Source organism: Cupressus sempervirens, chromosome 6 (assembly GCF_028749045.1).
Source record: "Cupressus sempervirens isolate cs-2001-9-10 chromosome 6, ASM2874904v1, whole genome shotgun sequence".
NCBI classification, from domain to species: Eukaryota; Viridiplantae; Streptophyta; class Pinopsida; order Cupressales; family Cupressaceae; genus Cupressus; species Cupressus sempervirens.
The window spans coordinates 271,993,612-272,019,918 of record NC_143123.1 but is presented as its reverse complement, the minus strand read 5'-3'; the positions used below and the strand labels follow the sequence as shown (position 1 = coordinate 272,019,918).

General features: G+C 32.4%; 1 pseudogene; it reads right to left on the bottom strand.

The window, feature by feature from the left end:
- Positions 1–1,572: 1,572 nt before the first annotated feature.
- Positions 1,573–26,307, bottom strand: part of LOC149552279 (large ribosomal subunit protein uL3z-like) — a 96,411-nt pseudogene continuing 71,676 nt past the window's right edge.

The window sequence follows — 26,307 nt, the reverse complement described above, 5'->3', positions numbered from 1 at the left end:
ATGTCTCAAGGAGTTCCTCAAGAATGCAATGCAAATAAAGATTAAGCTAGAATGAATATGAAAAATGTAGCTATCCTAAGTATGGATAAGAGTGTTACAATCCAAATATTAAGCTATGTGAGATAGATTATTGCAAAATAGAAGCTAAACTAACATGCAACATGAATCTAAGCTAAAATGCTATGGTATGAGAGAATGTAGACAGGAAATAGAAGTTCTCCACAAAGCTCCAAAGAAACTTGTTAGAAAACCTACAGCATAACAATATTCAAAATGAGGATGGATGCTTTGAGGGGGAAAGCTCTCTCCCTTTTAAAGTCGTACGGATGGTAGAGATCAAGATGAAGATGGTGGATGATCAACGGTGAAATTCGAAAATAGGTGTGATCCATGTGCACACACAAGTCAACCAATAGAATATAAGTTGACTTTTCATATAAGACAAAAGTCTCACAAGCCTTTTCTTTTAATTGTAAAATAGAAAAAGGACTTTATGTGTGCACTTTAAGTGGGTTAGAAGAATGGGGTGTTTTATTTAATTAAAAGGGGACATGTTCTTTTAATCAAATAATGAACTTAGGATAGCATAGTCAAACTATAGGTTATAATCAAATAAATAAATTATTAGCAATTTGGTCTAGGTAAATGATTAAATTAATTTAGCCAAAATGCTGAGAAGGGGGCTAATAGTCTAGATGACCATTTTTAGGTGATTACAATTAGAACCTATAAAAAATAGTATGACCTATTATGACTCCTCTGTCCCCTTAAGACATAGATGCATGGATAACGTACCTAAAAACATATCATTTAACTGATCTTAATGTGTTTTTTGGTAATGTAAGACTCATTATTACCTAACAATAACTAGTTGTTAAAATGAACATCATCAATATCTAAGTGTGGTTCATTCGGTTAGTAGAGGGCCTATGTTATGGTTAGAATGTGGTATGGGTTATGATTGTAGTTAATATAGGGTTATGTTAGAAGGTGTATTTAATGTCAAAATTAATTTCACCATAAGATATTATTTTTTCACCTCTAGATCCATTAGGTTATGTTAGAAACTGAATAATGTCCCCTAAAGGTTTGCTACATTTTTTACTAATATTTTTCTACATGTTTACCTCATGTTTTTCTATATTTTTAACTAATTTTTTTGACATTTTAACCTAATGTTTTTTTATATTTTAACCTAATGTTTTTCCTAATGTTTTTCTATATTTTAACCTAATGTTTTTCCTAATGTTTTTCTATATTTTAACCTAATGTTTTTCCTAATATTTTTCCTAATATTTTTCTATATTTTAACTTAATGTTTTTCTACACTTTTAATTAATGTTTTCCTATGTTTTTATCTCATTTTTAACTACATTTTTGCTAACAAATTAATTTAAATACCATTCTAAAACAATCTAGAATAATTAAAATAATTTAAACCTATTAAAAAATAAACAATTTTAAGCATTTCACTCACAAAATAGGTCAAAAACAACTATTTTAAGTATAATTAACATCTACTAATCAAAAAATATGTTTAAAAACTATTAAAAAATGAGGAGGAAAAAACCACTAACTAGTTATGGTTGAAACCCTTGATCCGCTCTCCAGAAATCCAGGAATAGCTACAGTAACAATGATAGCCGCTAGAGGTTTGCGGCAGTTTTTATACCGGCTTGGGGTTTCGGTCAAATGGGTTTCGGCCAGAACAGTATGAGCCACGTAGGCATGCGAGACCGCCATGTATGTTCGACCGAAACCATTATGACTAAAACGGTTATGGCTGGAAGGCTTTCGGCCGAAACTGTCAAAGATATCACAAAGAGTGACACAGGTTTGTGCTTTTACCCTATAGAAATAATGTTTCCAATTTTTTTGAATTGACTTATTGGCCTGAGGTTTTAGAGTATACATTTAGTATTTATTTATAAGGGTACTCTTTTCCTAGAAATGATATCATCAAAAAACTATTGATGAGTGATGTTTGGTACCCCATAAGTGATTTGCACACTTGAAATTAATTCGGCTTGATGATAGTGAGTTATCATCCTACCAAAGGCTCCAGCCACAATGAAGAAAATAATAGTATATATTGGATCTCCTTGTCTTAGGCCCCTTGATATGTCAAAAAAATCCCTCAAGAATGTTGTTAATTAGGAATGATATATTAGGTGTTGAGATATAGTTGTATATGAGGTTTAACCATTGTTAAGAGAATCCAAAAGCTTCTAAACATTTGCATAAAAATCACCAATCTACTTTGTTATATGCCTTTTAAAATATAAAGTTTAATAGTCATACTTGGATCCTTATATTGGTTATTGAGTGTATAAGTTTTTAATGATGGTTATGCTTTCGAAAATATACCTCTAGAGAACAAACCATGTTTTCTCTTTAGAGATTAAATTTAGAAGGAATGCTTTAAGATTTTTAGCCAAAGTTTTAGATAGGATTTTGTATAAGATATTGAAAAGTGCTATTGGTCTACTATCAATAAATGTTTTACATCCAAACTTCTTGGGAATGAAGGAAAATGAAGGTGTTATTGGTTTCTTTCAAAATATTCCATGACTTTCTTGTGTTTGAACTATTGCTTCCCAGAGTTCAAATCCTAAAAAATGCCAACATTTTTGAAAAAAAATTGGTCTAAAGAGCATCAGGACCTAGAGCGTTATAAGGGTTCATTGAGAAGAGAGAATTTTTTAATTTCTTTTAGCGATAATTCTTTTGTAAGGTTTTGTTATCTTTTGAGAAATTGATTTTGGGTATGAAATTTAGGAGTTCTTATTGGAATCTCAAGTTTGAATGTTCCCAATTGTTTAAAAAATTCTAAAAAAGATTATTGCTTCTTCAACAATTTCTTTGGGGTCTTCAAATATTCCTTGATTTTAAAAAAAATCTTAGTGATTATTTTGACATTTCTCCTTTGCTTAGTGCTATTGCAAATTTTTTTAAGTATTTTTATCTTTGTCTTGCAACTAGATTTCTCTAGATTTCTACCTCTAGAAGGTTTCTTCGTATGTGAGTAGCTCCTCCTATTTATTTAGAAGTTATTTTCCTTTAAAGTACTTGTCATTGTCCATCCCATTTTTAATTATATCTTTGTTTAATTTCCTAATTTATTTCTCTACTTCTTATTCTTTAGATATGCTTTTGAAGTGATGTTTATTTATTTTAATTAATTTTAGTTTTTAAAGATTTAAGTTTAGATAGGATGCACAACATTGTTGATCCTTCAAAGAATTCTTCCATCTACCAATATTCTAGCATGGTCATAAATTTTTATATATAGAAACCACATATTTTCAAATTTTAATGGATTTCTAGTTGGTTTGACCTCTTTTGATATTTCTAAAGAAATTGGGGGATGATATGACCTAGAGGTAACAATTATGAATACTAAAAGAGTGTTTCTAAGTGATGCAAGGGTCACAGTGAAAATGAATATATCTAAATCCTTCATAAATATTCTTAGTACCTACTCATTTGTTATTCCAAGTGTATATATTGTTTGCATTAATATCAATAACGTTATTTTGATAATCCATTCATTGAAATCTCTCATTGTTGTGAGGTCTATTTTGGTCCACCTTTTTTCTCACCCAGATTTCTTAATGCATTGAAGTCTCCCCCACCCCCTAGTAAAAAAATCCAATCTTTATTGAAATTTAAAAAGTTTTCTACACTTCTCCATACTTCTACTTTTCTAGAAGAGTGAATGGGGCCATATACATTGATGAAAAAAAAAGGTTAGATTACTATTTATACTTTTTACCAAGCCCCCCATCCAATTGGGTTCTTTGATTAAACTTCATATTTCACTTTCCTCGGATCCCATATAACAACTAGACCCCTAGAGGCAACTAAGATTTTGGTGAAATTGATTTTCCAAATTCATATATTTTTATTTAATTTATTTATTTCCTCATTAGTTAAGTTAGTCTCTATTACTAGAATTCTAGAATTCAGTGTCTTTAGGCTATGCTTTAGTAGCCTTCATTTTTTATGGGTGTTCAAACCCCTAACATTCATATTGTTACCTTTATGGTTTTGTGGGAAGGAACTTCACCTTCCCTACATTGAAAATGTTATAGATTTTTGTTTGGTTTCTAGATTCTCCATTAATTTTTCGAGTTCAAAGGAAGATTTCCTTCCCTTTTTAACAAGATTTTCCCACAATTTTGGGTAGCTGTACCTTTAGAGTTACAGGCTATTCCCAAATTTATGTGCAATTAGAGTTTAACAAAAAAGATTTCAATCCATTACTTCATTATTATTTTCCTCTACTGAGTATAACTCTTCACTCAAGATACTGACATTGTCTATTATGTGGTCCTTATTCAAGTTAGATGTGCACATATGTATATTTATATCAATTTCATAAAGCTCCTAGTTAATCCCTATCATATTGTAAATGACTTCCAACTTAGGGGTATTTCATTATTGTTTATTTGATTATTATTGTCATTAGTTTTTATTATTCTATTCTCCAAGGGTTTTTATGAGGAATTACCAATGATTATTAATTATATGGTCTACTCTTGAAGGCAGTACCAATATTCCAATTCCATTTGGATTTCTTCATGAATGGAAAGTGTCCTTCATCAAACCACTTAATGATAACATTTTAGATTCTATATTTTTTACTGCTACTCTTTGAGCTCTGATAATATTAGTTGAAGTATTTGGGAGAATTAGGTTAGATTCAATTATTACTATCAAGTTATCTCCCATTTTAGCCATATTTGGGTTGGTTTTGATATTTATTTCTTTATTTCCTTCTTCATTTCTTGTGTTGATCATATTAGTAATAATGGACAATGTGGTGATTTTGTTGTTGATTAGAATTTTTTTGGTTTGCTAGTCATGATTTAAATCTAGAAAAGGAGCGTGAGTATCTATTGGTGGATCTAAATCTTGGCAAGTTGGCTTTGGATTTTCATACTTTATATTATTAGCCTTGTTAATGGTAATATTCTTATTTTGTTCTTCAATCAATTCCCCTTCTTCTAAAATATTTTCTTGGGGTAGAGAAATTAAGCAACCTCCTTTATCATTGTTCAATTTAATTGATATCTTGGTATTTGCTGATTTTTTCATGCCTTGATCTTTGGAAATATGGAGTTCATAGAATTCCTTTAAAACCTAGGGTTTTTAGAAATAATTTTTTAATTTTATTTCTACATTAAAATTTATTATTTAAGCATACAAATTGATTGATTTAAGATCATTTTGATTAGTTTCAACTAATTGTTAGTGCCGATATCTATTAAAAAAATTACATTATTTGATGTTGAGAAATATTCCTCTAATCCTTCAAATTTTCCAAGTGAGTTGCCTATTTTAGCAAGAATATGACTATGTAGTAATTCTATAGGGAAATCTGGGATTTTGATCCATTTGTATGTTGAAGAAAATCCATCAATAGAGGTATTAAAAATTGGGGGGCCATTTGAAAAATTTAACTAAAATCCCTTTACAGAATATTGGAGGCCCTTCTAAAAAACTCTATTTTAAAGTAGGATTTTTACAATCTACAAAAATGAAATTATTATTCAAGTTAGTTACACTTACTTGGCCTTTGTATACATTTGAAAATCATTTGGAAAGGTTGTATTTTGAAACATCAATTCCTCCTTAAAATACGAAGAGTCTGTAAATTTTGTAGTATTCCCACATACCGTTAAATAAGTCTCCATACACTATCACATAATTGTGATCATGCTTAGTAATAGGCTGAATTTTTTCCATTGTTCTCATCATCTTATCTAAAACTTTGTTTAGAGTATTTGTGACTAAAGGATTTTTAGACCTTTCTTTAGTTCTTATATGATTTTCTTTTGTTTCCCACGAAAACTTGTTTTTATTAGTTTTTAGAACCTCTTTTTGTTTTGCCTTAATATGCCTATAGTTTTTCATGAATTTTCATTTATTAGAGAAAAGTTTGAAATTATTTGCTAGATTTTGATAATTATTTCCTTCATGGTGGGGTTTACCCCTACACGGCTAGATTCTACTTCCATTTTGTTGGTTCTTGACCTAAATTTGATAACCTCCTTTGTTATAAACCTTAGGATTCTTGTCTAAAATGACATTTTTTTTTGAGAATATTAATATGTAGATAGTCAAATCGTCTACGTTTTCATGGGAAAGAAAATAATTCTTCAGTCAAATAGGTTTAGAACCATATTTTGTTTTGTAAAGAGGGAATTTTGTAGTTATATTTCATTGTTAGCTTCTTTTTTCTAGTGTAGGGTAGAGTAGGTAGTTGTTTGTAATTTCAGTTGCTTTTCCAATAATAGTATTTCTTATTTTGTTTTTTGATCCATCATTTCATTTATTTATCTATTCATTTTTTTCTTATCAGTAAAAGACATTAGCCATAATACTTATCTAATTACAAAAAAAATCTATAGGGTCATTCCCCCATTTACAAAAAAATAGTACTTGAGGGCTTTGATTAATTGATTTTTATAAGGTTTTTCATCTAAAGAGTACATGGGATACCCTATATCCAAAAATATTTATATAATTTCAAATACAAGTGACATTTCTTCTTTTATCAAGTCTCATATGAAGTATATCTATAAAGTTTCTTTATTCCATGAGCCTTTAAAATTATCTTTGCACAAACTACACCATATTTTACTAGATAATAGTGTTAGACTTTTAATAGAACATTGAAAATAATTTCCAAAAGTGGAAATGTTAGTGTTTCAAAATGATGATGATCCAAAATTTCAAAAAATATAAGGGTTTATCATAAAATTAATGTAAAGCATTTTAGAAAAATTACAAATTAATAACTTACATAATATGACTATGACATATCTAACATATCTTATGTCTTGGTAATTCTCTATAGAGTGGAGATTGGTACATTGTATCCTAATAATATGTTATGTGAATATAAACCCTATTTTGCCCAAAAAATAAAAATACAAAAGAAATGAAATTGATAATGATATTGAGCATAGAAAAATAATAAGGTTTTAGTATAAGTTATTTTAAGATATATACGAACATATAATACACATGAATTATACCTTTTCACCTATCTTAAAAATAGATTATACTAAAATTTATTATATCAATTATATTCATTAATTGAAACCTAACTAGGTATTATTTTATGGGAGAGTGAACACCTAATCCTAGATTTGATTTGCATAGTTTGTATGACTATGTAAATAAGTTGTAAGATACTCACCTATTGATGTGATGATCAATAACGGGGTTCACATTTAGTTCATAAATGTTTGAATCTTCGATGCATAAGTTTGCAAGTTTATCCACTTTGGTATTTCCTTCTCTGTAGATATATTTTAGACTTATATTGTTAATGCATTTTAAAAGACCCATAATTATTTGTGGTTTGGAGTTTAAGAACCAATTAGAAGTTGAGATTGTTGTGATAGCATTAATTACTATATGGGAATCATGTTCAATTCCAAGGTTTTTGATTCATAGCTCCTTACATATAATTAATCCTTTAGACATGGCATCTAATTCAACAATGTTATTAGTAGCCTTCCCAATTTTCTTAGCAATTCTACCAAAAAACATATTTATTCCAATTATGAATGATACACGCAATACTTGCTGAACCAAGATTTCAATAGGATGCCCCATCAAAGTTTAATTTGAATCAATTAGATTGTGGAGGATATCATGTGCAATTTTGTCTTGCTATCAAAGACTATTTACCCCCTTTACAAAAATGTGGTGGGATATTTAGGTTAAACCAATCATTTTGGATCTTGTTGTCCCATTTGGAGAAAATACTATTTGAGGATTTTATTTGTCTAAGTCTATTATTTGGTCCCATTTTCTTATCACAAAATATCCTTCTATTGTGTTATTTCCATAGTTCCCATATAAGAATAAATGGAGTAATTCTAGTTAAGGGAAAGAAGGTATTGTTTTAAATGGGTGAGGAAATTTTTTGAAGAGATCAAAGATGTTTAGATGGAAATTTAACAAAAACATATTTTTTTCAGTAACCATAACTAATAGTATTGAGTGAAAGGGTAGTTCAACAAGATATGATCAACAATATCTTCTTATGCTTCACAAAAGATGCATCTAGAAGGTCCTTCAAAGGCTATTTTCTTGAACCATTCACTAGGTAGAATGTAATTTTTGAGCACAACTCAAGTACACATGCATGATTTGGGTAAACACATCTTATTCCAACATAGCTAAAGTGGAAGCTTCAAATAGTTCTAGTTTTTTTTATTAACTAGGGTTTGGTATCCATATTTAACATTGTAGATTCCAGTTTTAGTTCCTAGCCAAACTAAGGAATCATCCAAATTCTTGTGATTAATAGATCTAGTAGTCAAAAGAGAAGATAATTCTAATTTTTTATCATTAGTCAAAGGGGTGTTGTCAAGGGATTTCCATTCCAATTCTAGACTTGGATCTCCCTTAAATAACACCACATAGTTGTTCAAGGTTTCCCCCAAATATTAGAGAAAGTGGTACTGATATTAGGAGATAATATTTGATGAAGTAGAGAAGAGCCTCCCAATGTGTCATCACAAACATTGGCTATGTTACCTAGACCCTTATCCTTAGACTTTTCTCCAAGACTATATTTTTTCATTTCAACATAAATCCACGCTTTGGAACCTCTCAAAGCATTAAGGGTTCTAAAGATATTCATAGATTCATCCGGATCAAGGTATTTTTTATAAAGGATTTTGGCACATTTTCTTTTTGGATTGCAAGACATTCTCCAAACCAATTTGGCTCCCATTGGCTGATTTTTCCAAATTAGTCTTTTGATTCCAAGACCATCATTCTCAGTAGGTTTCCAAATTTTGTCCCAAGTGATTAATATCATTTAAAAAAATTGTTGGACACGCCTTGCCAAAAGAAATTCTTCGTTTTATTCTCTATGTTAGACTTTACCTTAATAGATAGAGGTAAACAAGACATTTGATATGAGGGTAGGGCTGAGACAACAACTTTTACCATTGTTAATGATCCAACATTTCAAATCCATTTTCCTTTCCAATTATCCATTTTTGATGAAAATTATTAAGAATAGGCTCCCAAGCTCCAGATGATTTGTTATCTTTCAATTGGGATTCCTAAATATTAACAAGGAAAGACACCTTTTTTGAAACATAGTATGTTACAAATTTTAATTTCAATCACTGCATATGTGTTAATGAAGAAGATTTATGTTTTTTTCATTATTGAGTTGGCTCAAGATTTCATGTATTCTTGAAGATTAATTTGTGGTTTAAGGTTTCATCCTTAGAATACTCAACTAGTAGAATAATATCATTTGCAAATTGTTAATGCATAATATTTGGTACACCCTCAGTCACTTTTACCCCTTTAATTTGATAACAAGAATGATAGTGTTGTATCATCCTACCAAAAGCTTTAGTTATGATTACAAAGAGGAAAGGTGATAATGGATCACCTTTTCTCAAACCTCATAAGATATCAAAGAAGCCTTTAGGTTGACCATTTACTGTAATCAAAATTTTAGGCATGGATATAAATTTAAAAATTAAGTTTATCCATCTTTTTGAAAAGTAGAAAGCCTCATGACATTTACATAGGAAACACCAATCCACTTTATCATATGCTTTGTGTATATGAAGTTTGATAAGCATAGTGAGTTTCTTAATCTTTTGGACTAACTGGATTAGTTTTTGGATGTTGATAATTGTTGATCTCAGATTGGTTTTGACATATGAGTGTCTATAAACTTAAGTCATTTACAAGTTAGAACTTAGTTCATGATGAATAAGTAATGCATTCCAAGCATACCATGTCAAATAGTGCATGCCAAGTGAGTTACTCAGTAAGTGCTAAGTAAACAGTTAGTGTTGAGTCACTCAAGTGCCAAACATCCAATATGTGTTGAGTTATTCAAAGGCTGAGTGACAACATTAAAGTTGCAGTTGATGTCGAGCATCAGGGGCGTCAGATGCTGAGTAAATTTTTTTTGTCATAGTTGTTTGTAATGACACAAACTACTATGTAAACCATTTGGGACACGACTTAAGGATTGTTTTGTGATGCTAGATGATAAGAACAAATCTTGATTGAGAATCCCTATGTAGTACATGCAACCAATCAATTAAAGGGATGAATTAAGTGGTTAGATGGATGAATTACAATAGGTTATTCATACCTAACCCTAAGTCATCTAGGTCTTCTTAAGGAGGAAAAACCCTAAACATTTTAGAGGTGTGGAAGGAGTGAAGAGAGAAGTTTTCATGTGCAAACATAATATTCTTGGTCATTAAGGAGTTGTGAATAAGAGATACATTGCAAAATTAGTTAGAGGATAACAACAGAAAGGAATTAGAGGACATAGGAGATACATTTGATCAAAGGAGGATCAAGGATACATGCAAAGAGGTGTTTATTATCTAGCAGCAAAGTGCTAACCATATGATCATTGCCGAGACATTCTAACATGTGAATTTGTTAAATCTCTTAACAGAGTAGTCTTAACAAGCTATTGTAAATCCTTTAATAGGGTACTTACTTCATTATAAGTTGAAGTCCTTTAACTAGGCACACTTGTAATAGGGTGTTGAAATCATTTAACATGGTAAGATCTAACAATCTTGTAAGCCTTTAACATGGCATACCTTTCATAGGGTAGATTATGTTTCATGATCAAACATTGTAACCTTCATTAAATACACTTTACAACTATAATAGTAAAGATTTATGGGTGTTATCCCCACCCAAGTTTTACCTTCTCATTGGAGAGTTTCTAGGTAATCATATCTTGTGTAAAGATTTGTTTTAGAGATTAGGACAAGTATTTGAGATGACTACCCTTCTAAATTCATCTTATGATTATAACCCTTTCATTTGATCTTGTATGTTGTATATTATGATGGGTTTTCATATTTCGTCTTGTGGGTCTATGGTGATTTTTCTATTAATTAAATCAAATTAAAAGAATATTTAATGATTTAATTTAATAGAAATATATTAAAATAATTTTAGCATTTAATTATATTAAACTAATTGAGAAATTAATTAAATAAAAGATTTAAATTTAAAGAGAAATTTATAGTTCTAATTTTAGAGTGTAATAATATTAATTTAATTTAATAATAATATACTTAGGAGATCATTTTTAATTAAATGCTAAATATTATTATTACTTAAGTTTTTCAAAAATTAATTAAAGAGAGAAAGAGAAATTAATTTAATAAAGATATTTTAAATTTCAAAAAGTGTGCATGAATTCTCAAAATAAAAAAATAAAATTAAAAAGATTGTGATCAACAAGTTCCCTCACGTGATTGCATAATCAATGCCCCAAATTTAGGGGAGAACTCCTTATCAAAGATTGGAAGTTCATTTTTCAAGGACTGGGATTTTGGAGGAAGGATTTTAAGAAAGATGGGTTTCAGAGGAAAGAGGATTTTCTCGCATTCTTCATGCGGTTGCGTATTAGCATCAGATTTAGGTAGGATCTTGTGTTTTATTCACATAATGAATTATGTTCTTCAAAATTATTGTCTACATCATGTTTGACCTATTTTTAGAGTTTCTTTTAAGATGAATCTTCCATTGAGAATTTTATTGGTGTTTATATTTAATTCTATCTGATTATGAGGATTGAGAAATTATAAAACCCTTGTTCTATAAATTAATTAGTTGGTATTTTAATTAGAAAGATTTTATTTGAAAAGAAATTGAAATTGTAGAATGCAAACTCAATCAGTTTGATGGATTTCGTCTATCAGATTAAATTCATATATATATATATATATAAAATTCATTTTATAGAGGGGAGGAGATTGTTTTATTTTACTGAATAAAAAAAAAATTATTGCTAAGTGGCATTTGGAACAAATGTATATTATTTGAATGGACTTGAACTTGTAGTTAATCTTTAATGTGGATGTGTTATTTATTGGATTTATTATTATTTAAATTTAAATGTGATTCAATGTCTTGGGATCGTTAAGGAATGTAATATGTTATGTATACCTTATGTATGACTGTATGTTTTTGCTTCCACTATTTTATATTTATTGTTATATGTTATTCTTAAAAAAAAAATGTTTGAAAAACTTAGTAAAACTTTAGGTTAGTTCTTTTGGATCCCTTAGAGAGGCATTAAATCTAGTATCAGAGCTCGAGTTCTACATTAGGAGCTCTGGGTATATTGGAATGCCACTAGTTGTTAACTAGTTGAACTGAAATGAAACTTAAATTGTTATGTATATCTATTAGAAACTGAAAAAAAAACTTAAAATTATTAGTTGTATATCCTCAAACTTGAATACTTAAACTTCAAAACTGAAATATACTTAAACCTAAAATAGGCAAAATTGAAAATTGAACTTGTACTATTTTCAAAACATGTGTCTTACAGTAGTTTGTTTTATTGTTATTATAGCATCTTGCTATCTTGGATATTATTGTGGGATGGCATCTAGGACAAGATATTCAGTTAGAGGTCATAGCCTAGGCTGTGGTAGAGGTCATGGATGAGGCAAAAACATTAGTGTACAAGAGTCTATCCATGAAGGCCATAATCAGGAAGGGGAAAGGGAAGAGCATGTCAATGAGCATCAAGAAGAGAACCATAAAGAGTAGTAGGCTGAATTAGAGGAGGTTCACCTAAGGCAAAAGATGAAGACCATCATGGATCACCTACCTCCTCTTTAGGGTATTGGTTAGGATGGAGCACACCAAATAGGGAATGAGAATAAACTTAGGTCTAGGAGCCCTCAGAGATATTGACATAGATAAGTTGTAGCTACTTAAATGAAGGACCTTCAATGGTCCAAGGTCAAACCCTTTAATGGGTTGGGTTCAGGTTATGTGGCCGAGCAGTGTCTTATTGCTCTTGATATGGTTTTTTCTATTCAAGACTTTGACACTAATGTCAAAGTGAGGTTTTCTATCACCAACCTAGAACTCTTTAGAGCCACATGGTGGAATATCAAAGAGAAGAAATTGGGTATAAACATGAATAATGTCACATGGGAGTTATTTCTGGAAAACTTCCATGAGCTATACCTACCAAAGGAATGGAATCAACAAAGAGTAGATGAATTCCACAACCTGAGACAATTCACTATGACCATAGTAGAGTATGAGTGCAAATTATATGAGCCCATGCCCTATATGGAATTAGGGATAACCCAACATAGTTGGCACGACATTTCATTAGAGGTTTGAACAACTGTCTAGTTGGGGGTGTTAAGATATTTGAACCTAAAACCCTTAAAGATGTAGTACATCAAGCCATACTTGTAGAGAAGAGTGTTAACCTAAGAGATGGGGGCTTTGTGGGAGCACCTACAATATGAAGATCCAAGGGTAACCACAACCTAGGTGGGAATAGGAAACCTCCTTTTCCTTAGGGAAATTAGAACTAACAACAACCTCAAAAAAATAACAACAGAAGGGATCATATCATTCGGCACAGAGTGGTGGTGGTGGTTCTATCTCTAAGAACTATCATAACACATAGCGTAATGGGTGAAATTAGAACACTCAGCCTATGCAAAGCAACCAGTCTTTTGCTAATAGGGATAGCCACTAGCAGTCAAGTGCACCTCCAGTAGGGAGGGGATCTAGCAGAGGCATGAGATGTTATTCTTATGGATAGTTTGGACACATTGCAGCCAACTGCCCACAGTGTGCATCTCACTATTTAGGTTCAAGGCCAACAACATTTGAACCCCTAGTTAGAAATGTGAGTAGAGCTCACAGGGTAATTACGGTGATGGACCATCATTAGGAATATCATCAAGGGACCTGGTTGAGACTACAAGAGCTATCCGAGGTACACCTTTCTTCATATTGTTTGATTTAGGTGCCACACACTTTAATTTAACCATCCTTAGTTGCTAAATGTAAGCTGGAAGTCGTAAAACAAGGTTTGGGTTGGCAAGTGGAACTAGCCTCAGGTGCTAGGGTTTTCATAGATTCTATAGTACATAAGTGTAAAATAATCTTAGGAGGGTTTGTGACATCAGTTGACCTATGGGTCATTCCTCTTGGCTCTTATGATGTGGTCTTAGGTATGAATTGGCTTGGCTCTCATATAGCTAGTATAGATTACAGAAATAAGACCATTTTGTGTCAGGATGATCAAGGGAAGGACACATAGATTATGGGTTTCTAGAGACCTATATATCTATATGGATGATATCTACTATGCAATTAAAGTGAAGCTTTTGTAAGGGATTTCAGGTGTTTTCCATTATATTAAGCGAGCTGGAAGAAGAAGACCTTGCAGGAAAGACGATAGACCACCCTATTCTATAGGAATATGCAAATGTCTTTCCTAGCAAGATTACAAGAATGCCCTCAAAGAGGGATATTGATTTTAGTATTGGTCTTATTCCAAGGGTGGAGCCTATTTCTAGAGCTCTTTATCATATGACCACTCAAGAATTGAGTGAGTTGCACCTACAACTTGAGGACCTTCTAGAAAAGGGTAGTATTCAACCAAGTTTATCTCCATGGGGAGTGCTAGTGCTCTTTGTGAAGAAGAAGGATGGTTCATTATGCCTGTGTATTGATTATAGATAGCTGAACAAGGTCACAATAATGAATAGGTATCCTTTACCAAGGATTGACAATTTATTTGATTAGATCAAGGGAGCCACAGTGTTCTCCAAAATTGATCTTAAGTCAAGATACCATCAGATTTGCATTCAGGATGCTAACATTCATAAGACCACCTTTCAAACTCACTATGGGAACTACGAGTTAATAGTAGTCCCATTTGGGTTGATGAATGCTCCATCAGTTTTCATGTGTCTGATGAATAGAGTGTTTCTTTCCTATCTTGATCAATTTGTACTTGTGTTCCTAGATGATATTTTGATATATTCTAGATCCCAAAAGGAGCATTAGGAACATTTACATTTGGTTTTGTAGTGCTTGAGATAATCAACTTATGCCAATTCAACAAAGTGTGATTTCTTTCAATTATAGATACAATATTTAGGGCATATCGTATCAGGTGATGGTATCTCTATAGACTCTATGAAGATTTAGGTAATGGTAGATTTTCCCACACCCACTACCATGTTAAAAATTTGTAGCTTCATGGGTCTAGCTAGTTATTATCTCAACTTTGTCCAGAACTTCTCCAGAATAGTGCATCCTATCACTTCACTTTAGAGGAAAGGAAAGAAGTTTTTATGGACAAAGAAATACAAGGAAGCATTTCAAAAGCTTAAGGAGCTTTTGACCAGTGCACCAATATTATTAGTACTTAATCTAGTAGGTGACTTCATGGTGTGTATAGATGCTTCCCTTGAGGGAATTGGAGCAGTATTGGTACATGATGGATAATGATTGCTTATGAATCACACAAACTCAAGGATCATGAGCTGAATTACCCTACACATGATCTAGAGTTAGCTACCATAGTTTATTCCCTATTTAGATGGAGACACTTCTTATTGGGACACAAATTCAAACTTCATAGAGATCATCATGGTCTACAATAGATATTCATGCAACCTAATCTGAATGCTAGGCAAAGGCATTGGATGGAGTTTCTTTGTGAGTATGACTTTAAGGTAAAGTATATCAAGGGAAAGGAGAACATTTTAGTTGATGCTTTGAGTCATAGGAGACATGTGACACTATCTTTGACTCTTAATGTGGATTTGAGGAGTCATATACTTGAGGCATTTCCTACAGATATTTGGTATCAAGAGGTGAACAGGGAGACCATTGGAGCGTAGGTTTTTAGGTTATGTTTTGGGGTCAGATGACATTTTGCAATATTTAGGAAAGGTTTATGTACCACTACTGGGTGATTTTCATACATTGATCTTATTAGAGGCTCATCGTGCACCTTACTTGACACATCTAGGTGTCAAGAAGATGCATGCATATTTGTGACAACTATACTATTGGATAGGGATGAAACATGATATCACTAATTTTGTGGCTAGGTGTCTTGAGTGCTAAAGAGTAAAGGTAGAGCACCAACATCCAGTAGGTTATAGCCTAATCTCATTCCTTCATGGAAATGGGATATCATCTCTATGGATTTCATTGTCAGATTACCTATGATTGCTCATTGACATGACACTATCATGGTCACTATTGATTAGTTGATTAAGGTGGTACATTTTTCACTGATGAGGTCATTCTACACTGTAGCTTTTGTAGCTAATTTCTTGATGCAAGAGCATCATGGGTTTCCTTGTAATCCTACACTTTTTTTCTTTCTACCTATAGGTGCTAAGTTCCAATTAGTACTGAGTGATCCTTTAGGTGTCGAGTGATCTTTTGGGTGCCAAGTTCCTATTGGTGTCGAGTGCTAGTTTTGTAGTGTGTGTCAAGTTGTCTGTGTTTTTGGTTCTTAGTAGGAGCGAACTTGTGTATTTAATTTCAATTGTGAATTTAATGATAGGATTTTGTTTAGGGATGAGTGTTGACCATCTTGAGGTCAACCTTCTTATTATGTAATTTTATAGAATCTTTTGTAAGCCATTTTGGAAAGTATAAATAGAGTTCTTAGGCTTAGATTAAAGGAAAAACTAAGAGAACTTAGAGGATCAAGTAGAAGATGCGAACATGAAGTTGGTTTGTCTAGATTTGAATTTATTTGTAACTGGCTATAACCTAGAAGGCCTTACAGCTAGGCATGTATGCTAATTATTTGATGAATTAATAAATATATTCTTGTTCTCTCTCTCTCTCTCTCTCTCTCTCTCTCTCTCTCTCTCTCTCTCTCTCTCTCTCTCTCTCTCTCTCTCTCTCTCCTTGGTGTTGTGTTTTCTATTGTGTAACTTTGGCAGGTTGATTGGGGTAGCTGGGTGTGCCCTAGGCTCTAGTTGTTCTACTTCCTCCCTACATGAGTTGGTATCAGAGATTGAGGTTCATTCTAGTGAATATTGGATCGTGTAGAACCCTAATTTGGATTTGGTTGTAGGGTTGCAGATCTACAGATTTGACCTATAACTTGCAGAGGGTTACGATCTTGCAGGAACCTAATTTGTAAATATGGTTCATGGTAGAGGAAATAATGTTGATAATGCTATATTGGATCAATTGAGACAAGTTGTAGCCAGATTAGATGCTATGGAGATAGCCTAGAGGAGAGGAGCACATCTTGATGATGAAGCAACAACACCAAACCATGATCTAGAACCTAAAGAAGATCAAGATGAGGAAAGATTTCTATGAGTGTTGTCTAGGGAAAATTCAAAGCCTACTATAGAAGTTGTTCCTTATGATGAAAAATTGGATACCAATGCTGTGTTGGATTGGATCTCTGATATGGAGAAGTTCTTTGAGTATGAAAACACTCTTGATAATAGGATGGTGAAAATTGTTGTTACTAGGTTGAAAGATCACGCCTCACTATAGTGGGAGCATTTGCAAATTGATGGACAAAGGAGAGGAAAGGAGAAGATCATAACTTGGCCAAAGATGGTGAACAAGGTAAAGAACAAATTCCTCTCTACTGATTACCAAGTTATCTTGTTGAGAAAGATGCAAAATTTGAAACAAAAGGACATGACTGTGAAAGAATATACCAAGGAATTCTATAGCTTGGACATTAGATCTGGACATGTGGATGATGATGTTAAGAAAATTGCAAGGTACATAATTGAATTGAGATCTAGAATACAAGATGAAATAAGTTTTGTGAAGTTGGAAAGTGTAGAAGAAGCATATCAATATGCCTTGAAAGCTAAGGAGATCTTGACAAAGAAGTATGAACAAATACAAAGAGGTAGAGGTGGTAGATTCCAGAGAGGTAGAGGTAGATCTTATGGTGAAGGTGGCATATTTGACAATTTTGTACAAGATAAAGGAAAATCTAAATGGAAGAATGATGAAAAAGGCAAGACTAAATGAAAAAGTGGTAATTCTTATCGAGGAGGCACTAATTCTTACCAATGAATTGATAATTCCTATTCTAGAGGTGGATTTCATGGTAATTATTTTAGATGTGGTAAAGACAGACATAGACCTTTTGAAGGTAGATCCTTTGAAAGTGGGCAAGGTAAGCGAAATGCTATGATTCAAGGAGATGATGAGAGTTTACCAAGTGGACCTAAGGCTGGAGAAAATTTGATGGTGAGAACAACCCTATGTAATAAGGGAAGTGATGAGGAACCTTTTTTAAGGAGAATTCTTTTCAAGACAAGCTGTAAGATGGCTAGAAAATGCTACAAAATGATCATTGATAGTGGAAGTTCTACAAATTTGGCATTAGAAGAGTTGGTTACAAAGTTATAGTTGCAGAGGCTAAAACATCCCAAACCTTATTATGTTTCATGGATCAAAGATGAGCATAAGATATTGGTAAGTGAACAATGCCTTGTGAAATTCAGGATTGGACATTGCTTTGATGAAGTTTTGTGTGATATTATGCCTACGGATTGTTGTCATATTCTATTTAGTAGACCTTGGCAATATGATAGATATGCTATACATGATGGAAGATTGAATCAATATACTCTTTGGGTGAATGGGAAGAAGCAAATATTGTTTCCTTGAATTGAATGTCCAGATGAGGTTAATTATATTGCTATAAAAATTTGCATTGTAAATGGAAAACAATTTGAAAAAGAAGTGAAGAAGAATAAACTATTTTACCATAATCCGTAGAGGTTCAAGTGTTGGTAGTAATGACCAAACAACAAAAGCTAGTAATGACTAAGCAATAGTAGCTAGAGGTAGCTGAGTACCAAAAAAACCTACTGAATTGCTAAATGAGTATAAAGAGATTGTTGCTGAAGATATTCCTGATGGTTTACCTCCAATGATAAGTATAAGTCATTGTATGGATTTGATTTCTGGAGCTAGTTTTCCAAATAAAACACCATATAGATTGACACCTATAGAGAATGAAGAACTTAACAAATACGTGCATGAGTTGTTGCAAAAAGGTTTGATTAGAGAAAGCTTGAGTCCATGTGATGTACCTACTATATCAGCACCTAAAAAGAATGGAGAATGGAGAAAGTGTATTGAATCTAGAGCCATTAACAATATAACAGTGAAATATAGGTTTCCTATGCCAAGGATAGATGGCATAATGGATTGTTTGAGTGGAGAAAAGTATTTTACTAAGATTTATTTGAAGAGTGGCTATCATCAAATCAAAATCAGAGGGTGATGAATGGAAGACTACTTTCAAGACAAAAGATGGTTTGTATGAATGGTTAGTTATGCCTTTTGGTTTGACTAACGCACCTAATACTTTCATGAGGTTGATGAATGAGGTTCTAAAAAGATTTTTGGGTAAGTTTATGATTGTTTATTTGGATGATATTCTGAATTTCATTAAGACTAAGGAAGAACATCTTGTGCATATTTGACAAGTATTGCAGAGGTTGAAAGAGGAAAAGTTGCTGATTAATCTAAAAAAGTGTTCTTTTATGCAAGAGGAGATTGTGTATTTGGGTTTTGTGATTTCAATTGATGGATTGAAGATGGATCCTAAGAAGGTTAAAGAAATTTTGGAATGGCCTACACCTAAGAATGTGGGTGAGGTAAGATCATTTAATGGTTTGGCTAGTTTTTACAAAAAGTTTATAAAGAATTTCAGTGTTGTTTGGAATGCTATGACTGAAACAATGAGGGGAGATAAAAAAGAGTTCAAGTGGACACAAGGAGCTGATAAGATTTTTGAGACTTTGAAACAAAAGGTTGCTGAATTACCTATATTGGCTTTGCCTAATTTCAATAAGGTATTTCAAGTTGAATGTGATGTGTGTAGTAATGCAATAGGAGTTGTATTAAGTCAAGAAGGTAAACTTGTTGCTTTCTTTAGTGAAAAGTTGAATGATGCTATAAGGAAGTATTCTGCATATGATCAAGATTTTTATGCTATTGTTCAAGCATTGAAGGAGTGGAGACATTATTTGATTCCTAAGGAGTTTTTGCTGTATACTGATCATAAAGCTTTACAATACTTGGGAAGTCAACATAAATTGAATCAGAGACATATGAAGTGGGTTGAGTACTTGCAGAGTTTCACATTTGTTATTATGCATAAGAGTGGAGTTACTAAAAAAGTTGTTGATACATTGAGTAGAAGACGTTCTTTCTTGACTAAAATGAAGGTTGAAGTTCTTGGATTTGATGAAATGAAAGAGTTGTATGATGCTGATCTTGGTTTTTTTGAGGTGTGGAGAGAGTGCAGAGCACCAAATTTGACAGATCACATAAGTAAGTATGATGAGTATTTCATTCAAGAAGGTATGTTGTTCAAAGGTATTTAGTTGTGTATTCCTAAAAGTTCTATGAGGTTGAATCTAATTAAGGAAAAGCATAGTGGTGGATTGGATGGACATTTTGGAATTGATAAGACATTGAGTTTGCTAAAAGAGAAGTATTATTGGCCACAAATGTATAAAGATGTTCAGAAATTTGTAAAGAGTTGTTGAGTTTGTCAAGTTTCAAAAGGAGTAAGTCAAAATATTGATTTGTATACACCTATTACTATTCTTGAGAAACCTTGGAGTGACATTGGTATGGATTTTTTTGTTGGATTACCTAAGACAGTGAAGGGGTATGATTCCATATTTGTTGTAGTGGATAAATTTTCTAGGATGGCCCATTTCATACCATGCAAGAAGACATTAGATTTTGAGCATGTTGTTGAAATTTTCTTTAAAGAGATTATGAGATTGCATGGATTACCAAGAAGTATTCTTTCTGACAGAGATAGTAAGTTTGTTGGTTATTTTTGGAAGACTTTGCGGAAGAAGATGGGTACTGAGTTAAACTTTAGTTCTACATTCCATCCACAAATAGATGGACAAATAGAGGTTGTGAATAGACGCTTGGGTAATTTGCTGAGATGTTTAGTTGGAGATAAGCCAAGTAATTTGGAAGTAGTGTTTGCACAAGTTGAGTTTGCATATAATAATTCTATGAATAGGAGTACATAGAAGACACCTTTTGAGATTATTACTAGAATGCATCCTAGAGGTATATTAGATTTGAGAGATGTTGCTAGTGAAGAAAAGAGAAGCATTGCAAGAGAATAATTTGCTAATTATATGGAGTCTTTGCATAAGGAAGTGAAGTTTAGGTTGGAACAAAATAATCATAAATATAAGGAGAATGCTGATAAGTCTAGAAGACATAATGTTTTTGAAGTTGGTGATGAGGTAATGGTTTATTTGGGAAAAGGAAGATTTCTTGTTGGAACACACAGTAAGATGAAGATGAAGAAATTTGGACCTTGTAAGATCTTGAAAAAATTTGACAGTGGTAATTCATATGAAGTTGAGTTACTTGATGACATGGATATATCTCCTATATTCAATGTTGTTGATTTATATAAGTATCATGAGTTAGATGATGAAGTAACTATATCTAATGATTATCCTAAGAAGTAGATTGAAGAGGTTGAATAGATATTAGATCAGAGAGTTGGTAAAAGTACAAGATGAAAAGACTACTATGAATATTTGGTGAAATGGAAGAATAGACCAATTGAAGATGCTACATGGATTTCTCAATCTGAGTTGGATTCAACTCAGGTTGTGACACTTGCATGATTCAGGAGAATCATTTCTCCAACCCTGGTTGTCTGATGCAAGAGCATCCTAGGTTTCCTTGTAATCCTACACTTTTTTTCTTTCTACCTGTTGGTGCTGAGTGATCCTTTGGGTGCTGAGTTCCTATTGGTGCCAAGTGATCCTTTGGGTGCTGAGTTCCTATTGGTGTTGAGTGATCCTTTGAGTCTTGAGTGCCAGTTTTCCAGTTTGTGCCCATTTGTCTGTGTTTTTGGTTCTTAGTGGGAGCTGACTTGTGTATTTAATTTTGATCATGAATTTAATGATAGGATCTTGTTTAGGGATGAGTGTTGACCATCTTGAGGTCGACCTTTCTATTATGTAATGTTCTAGAATCTTTTGTAAGCCATTTTGGCAAGTATAAATAGAGTTATTAGGCTTAGATTAAATGTAAAATCGAGAGAACTTAGAGGATCAAGTAGAAGATGCAAACTTGAAGTTGGTTTGTCTGGATTTGAATCTATTTGTAATTGGTTGTAACCTAGAAGGCCTTATAGCTAGGCATGTATGCTGATTATTTGATGAATCAATAAAGATATTCTTGCTCTCTCTCTCTCTCTCTCTCTCTCTCTCTCTCTCTCTCTCTCTCTCTCTCTCTCTCCTTGGTGGTATACTTTGTGTTGTGTTTTTCGTTGTGTAACTCTAGTAGGTTGATTGGGATAGCTGGGTGTGCCCTAGGCCCTAGTTTTTCTACTTCGTCCCTGCATCATGTCTTCATGCATGATATCATGAGATTACATGGTATTCCCTAGAAGATCATTTTGGATAGGGATCCTGTATTCACCTCTACATTTTGGACATCACTATAGCATGATCTTGGAGCACAGTTGAACTTTAGCTCAACTTATCACCTAGAGATAGATGGTCAAACTAAGAGAGTGAATCAAGTTCTGGAGGATATGTTGAGGATGTATGTGATGGACAAATAGACTCTTTGGGAGGATTATCTTTACCTAGTGGAGTTTTCTTATAACAATGGATAACATAGTTCTATTGGGATGGCATCTTTTTAGGCTTTGTATAGTCGTCCTTACCGTACACCTTTGAGTTGGAATAGTCTTGAGGATCACAACCTATTGAGTCTTGAGATGCTTTGAGATATGGAGCAATAGGTAGTGCGCATCCATGAGCATGTGTCTATAACACCAGATAGATAGAAGAAGTATATTGATGCTCATAGGAGAATTCCTTATAAGAGATTGGGAGTTCACTTTGTAGGGATCGAGATTTTGGAGGAAGGATTTTCAAAAAGATGGGTTTCAGAGGAAAGAGGATTTTCTCACATTCTTCGTGCGGTTGCATATTAGCATTGGATTCAAATAGAATCTTGTGTTTTATTCGCATAATGAATTATGTTCTTCGAAATTGTTGTCTACATCGTGTTTGACCTATTTTTAGAGTTTCTTTTAAGATGAATCTTCTGTTGAGAATTTTATTGGTGTTCATATTGAATTCTATCTGAATATGAGGATTGAGAAATTATAAAACCCTCGTTCTATAAATTAATTAGCTGGTATTTTAATCAGAAAGAGTTTTTTCGAAAAGAAATTGAAATCATAGAATGCAAACTAGATTGGTTTGATGGGTTTCCCCTATTAGATTAAATTCATATATATATATATATATATATAATTCATTTTATAGAGGGGAGAGGATTGTTTTATTTTACTAAATAAAAAATGTATAAATAAATAAATAAATAAATAAATAAATATATTATATATATATATATAATTAAACAAAAATATATTAAAAAATAAATGTTATTGGTTGGGGGCGTGGCCACCAAACCCCCCATGGCCCATCATTGCCTTGCATGACAACAGAGCTAGCGATGACTTGTTTAAGGTTGCGCAAGGTAGTCCCTACGACTGTGGCAACAATAGTACCGCCATGGGTAGTACTTTGCTGCCACCTTAGCTACCATTAAATGATAGGCCGGGTCTAAAGTACTTCACCATTAATTATTTTTAAAAAATTATTTTATTAATGTTAATTTTTATAAAAGTTTAATTATTATTTATTAATAAGTTTTGTTATTTTCTAATTTATTAATGATTAATAAATTATTAATATACTTTTTTAAAAAATAATTATAAATTTAATTTAATTAAAGTTTTTAATTAATAATAAATATTATTTAATAAACACTTAAGTTTATTTATTGATAATATTATTTAATGATTTTGATTATTAATAAAATCATAGTAATTTTATGTAATGACCAACAATTATTATTTTAATAATTTAATAAATAATCATTTTAAAGTTATTTTATGATATTTAATTGTGCTTTTTGTAACTTCTCAAAGTTAAGGATAAATTTGCAATTTGTTCTAAAATGAGAAATGAGTTAAGTTGTAAGAGTAAAATGTAACTCTTATCTGTTCAAAAAATTACATTGAAACAAAATTTTGAACCTTACTATAAACTCCATTTGTGTGTCTTCACAATCAAACAAAACTATGAATTACATTGTTTGTTGAATGTTTTCTTGTATGTTGGAATTGGGGGTTGACTAGAGTGTTGACCAGTCCTAGGATGTTGACTAGAGTCTGAGAAGTATTGTTTTGGTGATTACATATGATGTTATGATTTGGTTTATGTGTACCTTCTTGGATCAGTTCTAAAAGGATGATCATATTAGTAATGTTGTACTTTGACTAAGTGATTTCTGTACTTCTTAGTTGCTTGTTTAGAAAACTGATGTATGGGTTTTGGTCTTTTGAGATCTTTTTGCTTTGCTGACCTTAGGGTAGGTTATCTGTATATAATGTCAAGAAATGGTGTGCAATGGATTTTGAAGCCCAAAGAGGCTACTTAGGTAACCCATTGTAGGTTATTTTAATAAGTGAAAACACTACACTAAATGAGAGTAAAATGAAGTAATAAGAGTGTTTGTGTTTCGTCACCTATGCCTTGAGAGCTAGTACAGACTAGGATGGGAGTAGAGAGGACACTTGGTTGTGACCATGCATCATTAGTATGCCTTGTTAGTACAAAAGGATATTATTTCCACATAGAGTCACTAGGGGGTTGGGGTCAAGTCAAACTACTAGGGTAACCTTAGAGTTGACTCATGTGATGACACTTTTTGGCTTGCATAGTAGATTCCCTACGTGTCTTTTGTTTGCCTCTAGGTTTAGATGTCGTTTATATATTGGTACCTTGAGTTAGATTACTTTTATGTTTTTTCTTGACCTAGATATTACTTTTTCTTTTTGGGATTGTTATCCTATTTAGAACTTTAGACTGCCTCCTCAACATGATGGGAGTGGACCTTTTTGGGTTACCACGAGCTTGGGTGGTAGTGCTTTTTACTTTTACCATTGAGATCTATCTGTTGATGCCATGGCTAGAGTTCCTTATTTTGCATTTCCTTTCATTCTATCTTTGTGTATTATGATGGATGGATATATCTATATGATTGATGCTTTTACTTATTGTATTGTATGTTGTTTCATGGATTTTAAAGAGATGATGTAATCTATTTTATATCATGTATATTCTTTTAGCCTTTCATACCCTGTGACATGTACACTGGATGATTGTGCATTCCGATTATTGCTAATTAAGTGGCATTTGGAACAAATGTATATTATTTGAATGGACTTGAACTTGTATTTAATCTTTAATGTGGATGTGTTACTTATTGGATTTAGTATTATTTAAATTTAAATGTAATTCAACATCTTAGGATCCTTAAGGAATGTAATCTATTGTATGTTTCTTATGGGTGATTGTATGTTATTGCTTCCACTATTTTATAATTGTTGTTATATATTATTCTTTATATAATTTTTTTTGGCAAACTTAGTAAAACTTTAGGTTAGTTCTTTTGGATCCCTTGACAGGGCGTTACAATCTCCTAGATCCAATAGTGATACTACTGGATTGGGTTACACTAGTACTGAAGAAGGAGAATCATCAAAAAGTGGTGAACAAAGGAGAAAAAATAGTAAGAACTCCAAACCTACTTGTCATAATTATGGAAAATTAGGACACACTACTAATATTTGTAGGAGCAAGACTACAAATTAGAATCCTAAGCAGAAGTTCATGAGTCACTACCATAAGTGAAACAAGCAAGGACATCAGGCACATGAATGCAAAACCAAGACCATGAGCACAAAAATATTTGAAGGATATTTCTCTAACTATTAGAAGTACGGAGATAGAGCATATGAGTGTAGATCCATGCCCAAATGGTCATCAAACAAGTAGACAAAGGTAAAGCACAATGGAAATTCTTATAATTGAGATTACAACACTAGGTATAGTTGTCACTACTCTCAAGAGTATGGACATATTATTGAGAATTGCATAAGAACACATTTTAGAAGTGATTATAGTAGATCGTTAAGTCAGACTACATGTTTTAGTTGCTTAAAGATTGGTCACATAAGTAGACATTTTCCAACAAAGTCAAAGGCACCAAGCAGTGAGTTCAACAAAGGCAAGGAAAAGGTAGATGTTGAAGAAGTCAGAGTGCAGATGAAGAAAACATGGAAGAAGAAGGAAGATTGTAGTACATCAAGTTCAGATGGGATCACTTCACCCAATGGGTCAAATGATCACACCACCCCCAATTAAGCAATCAAGACGTATGTGTGGGACTAATATTTAGATGATATTCCATACATCAGTTCCAAGGATTTAGTTCTGAAAAGACTATATATGAATGAAGAAAGATGCAAAGTGTTGTTTAGAACCTTGGAAGAAATCTTTAAGTTTTGTCAGTTTTCATGTTGCTAGTGAGCATGAAAAGTTTTACTTA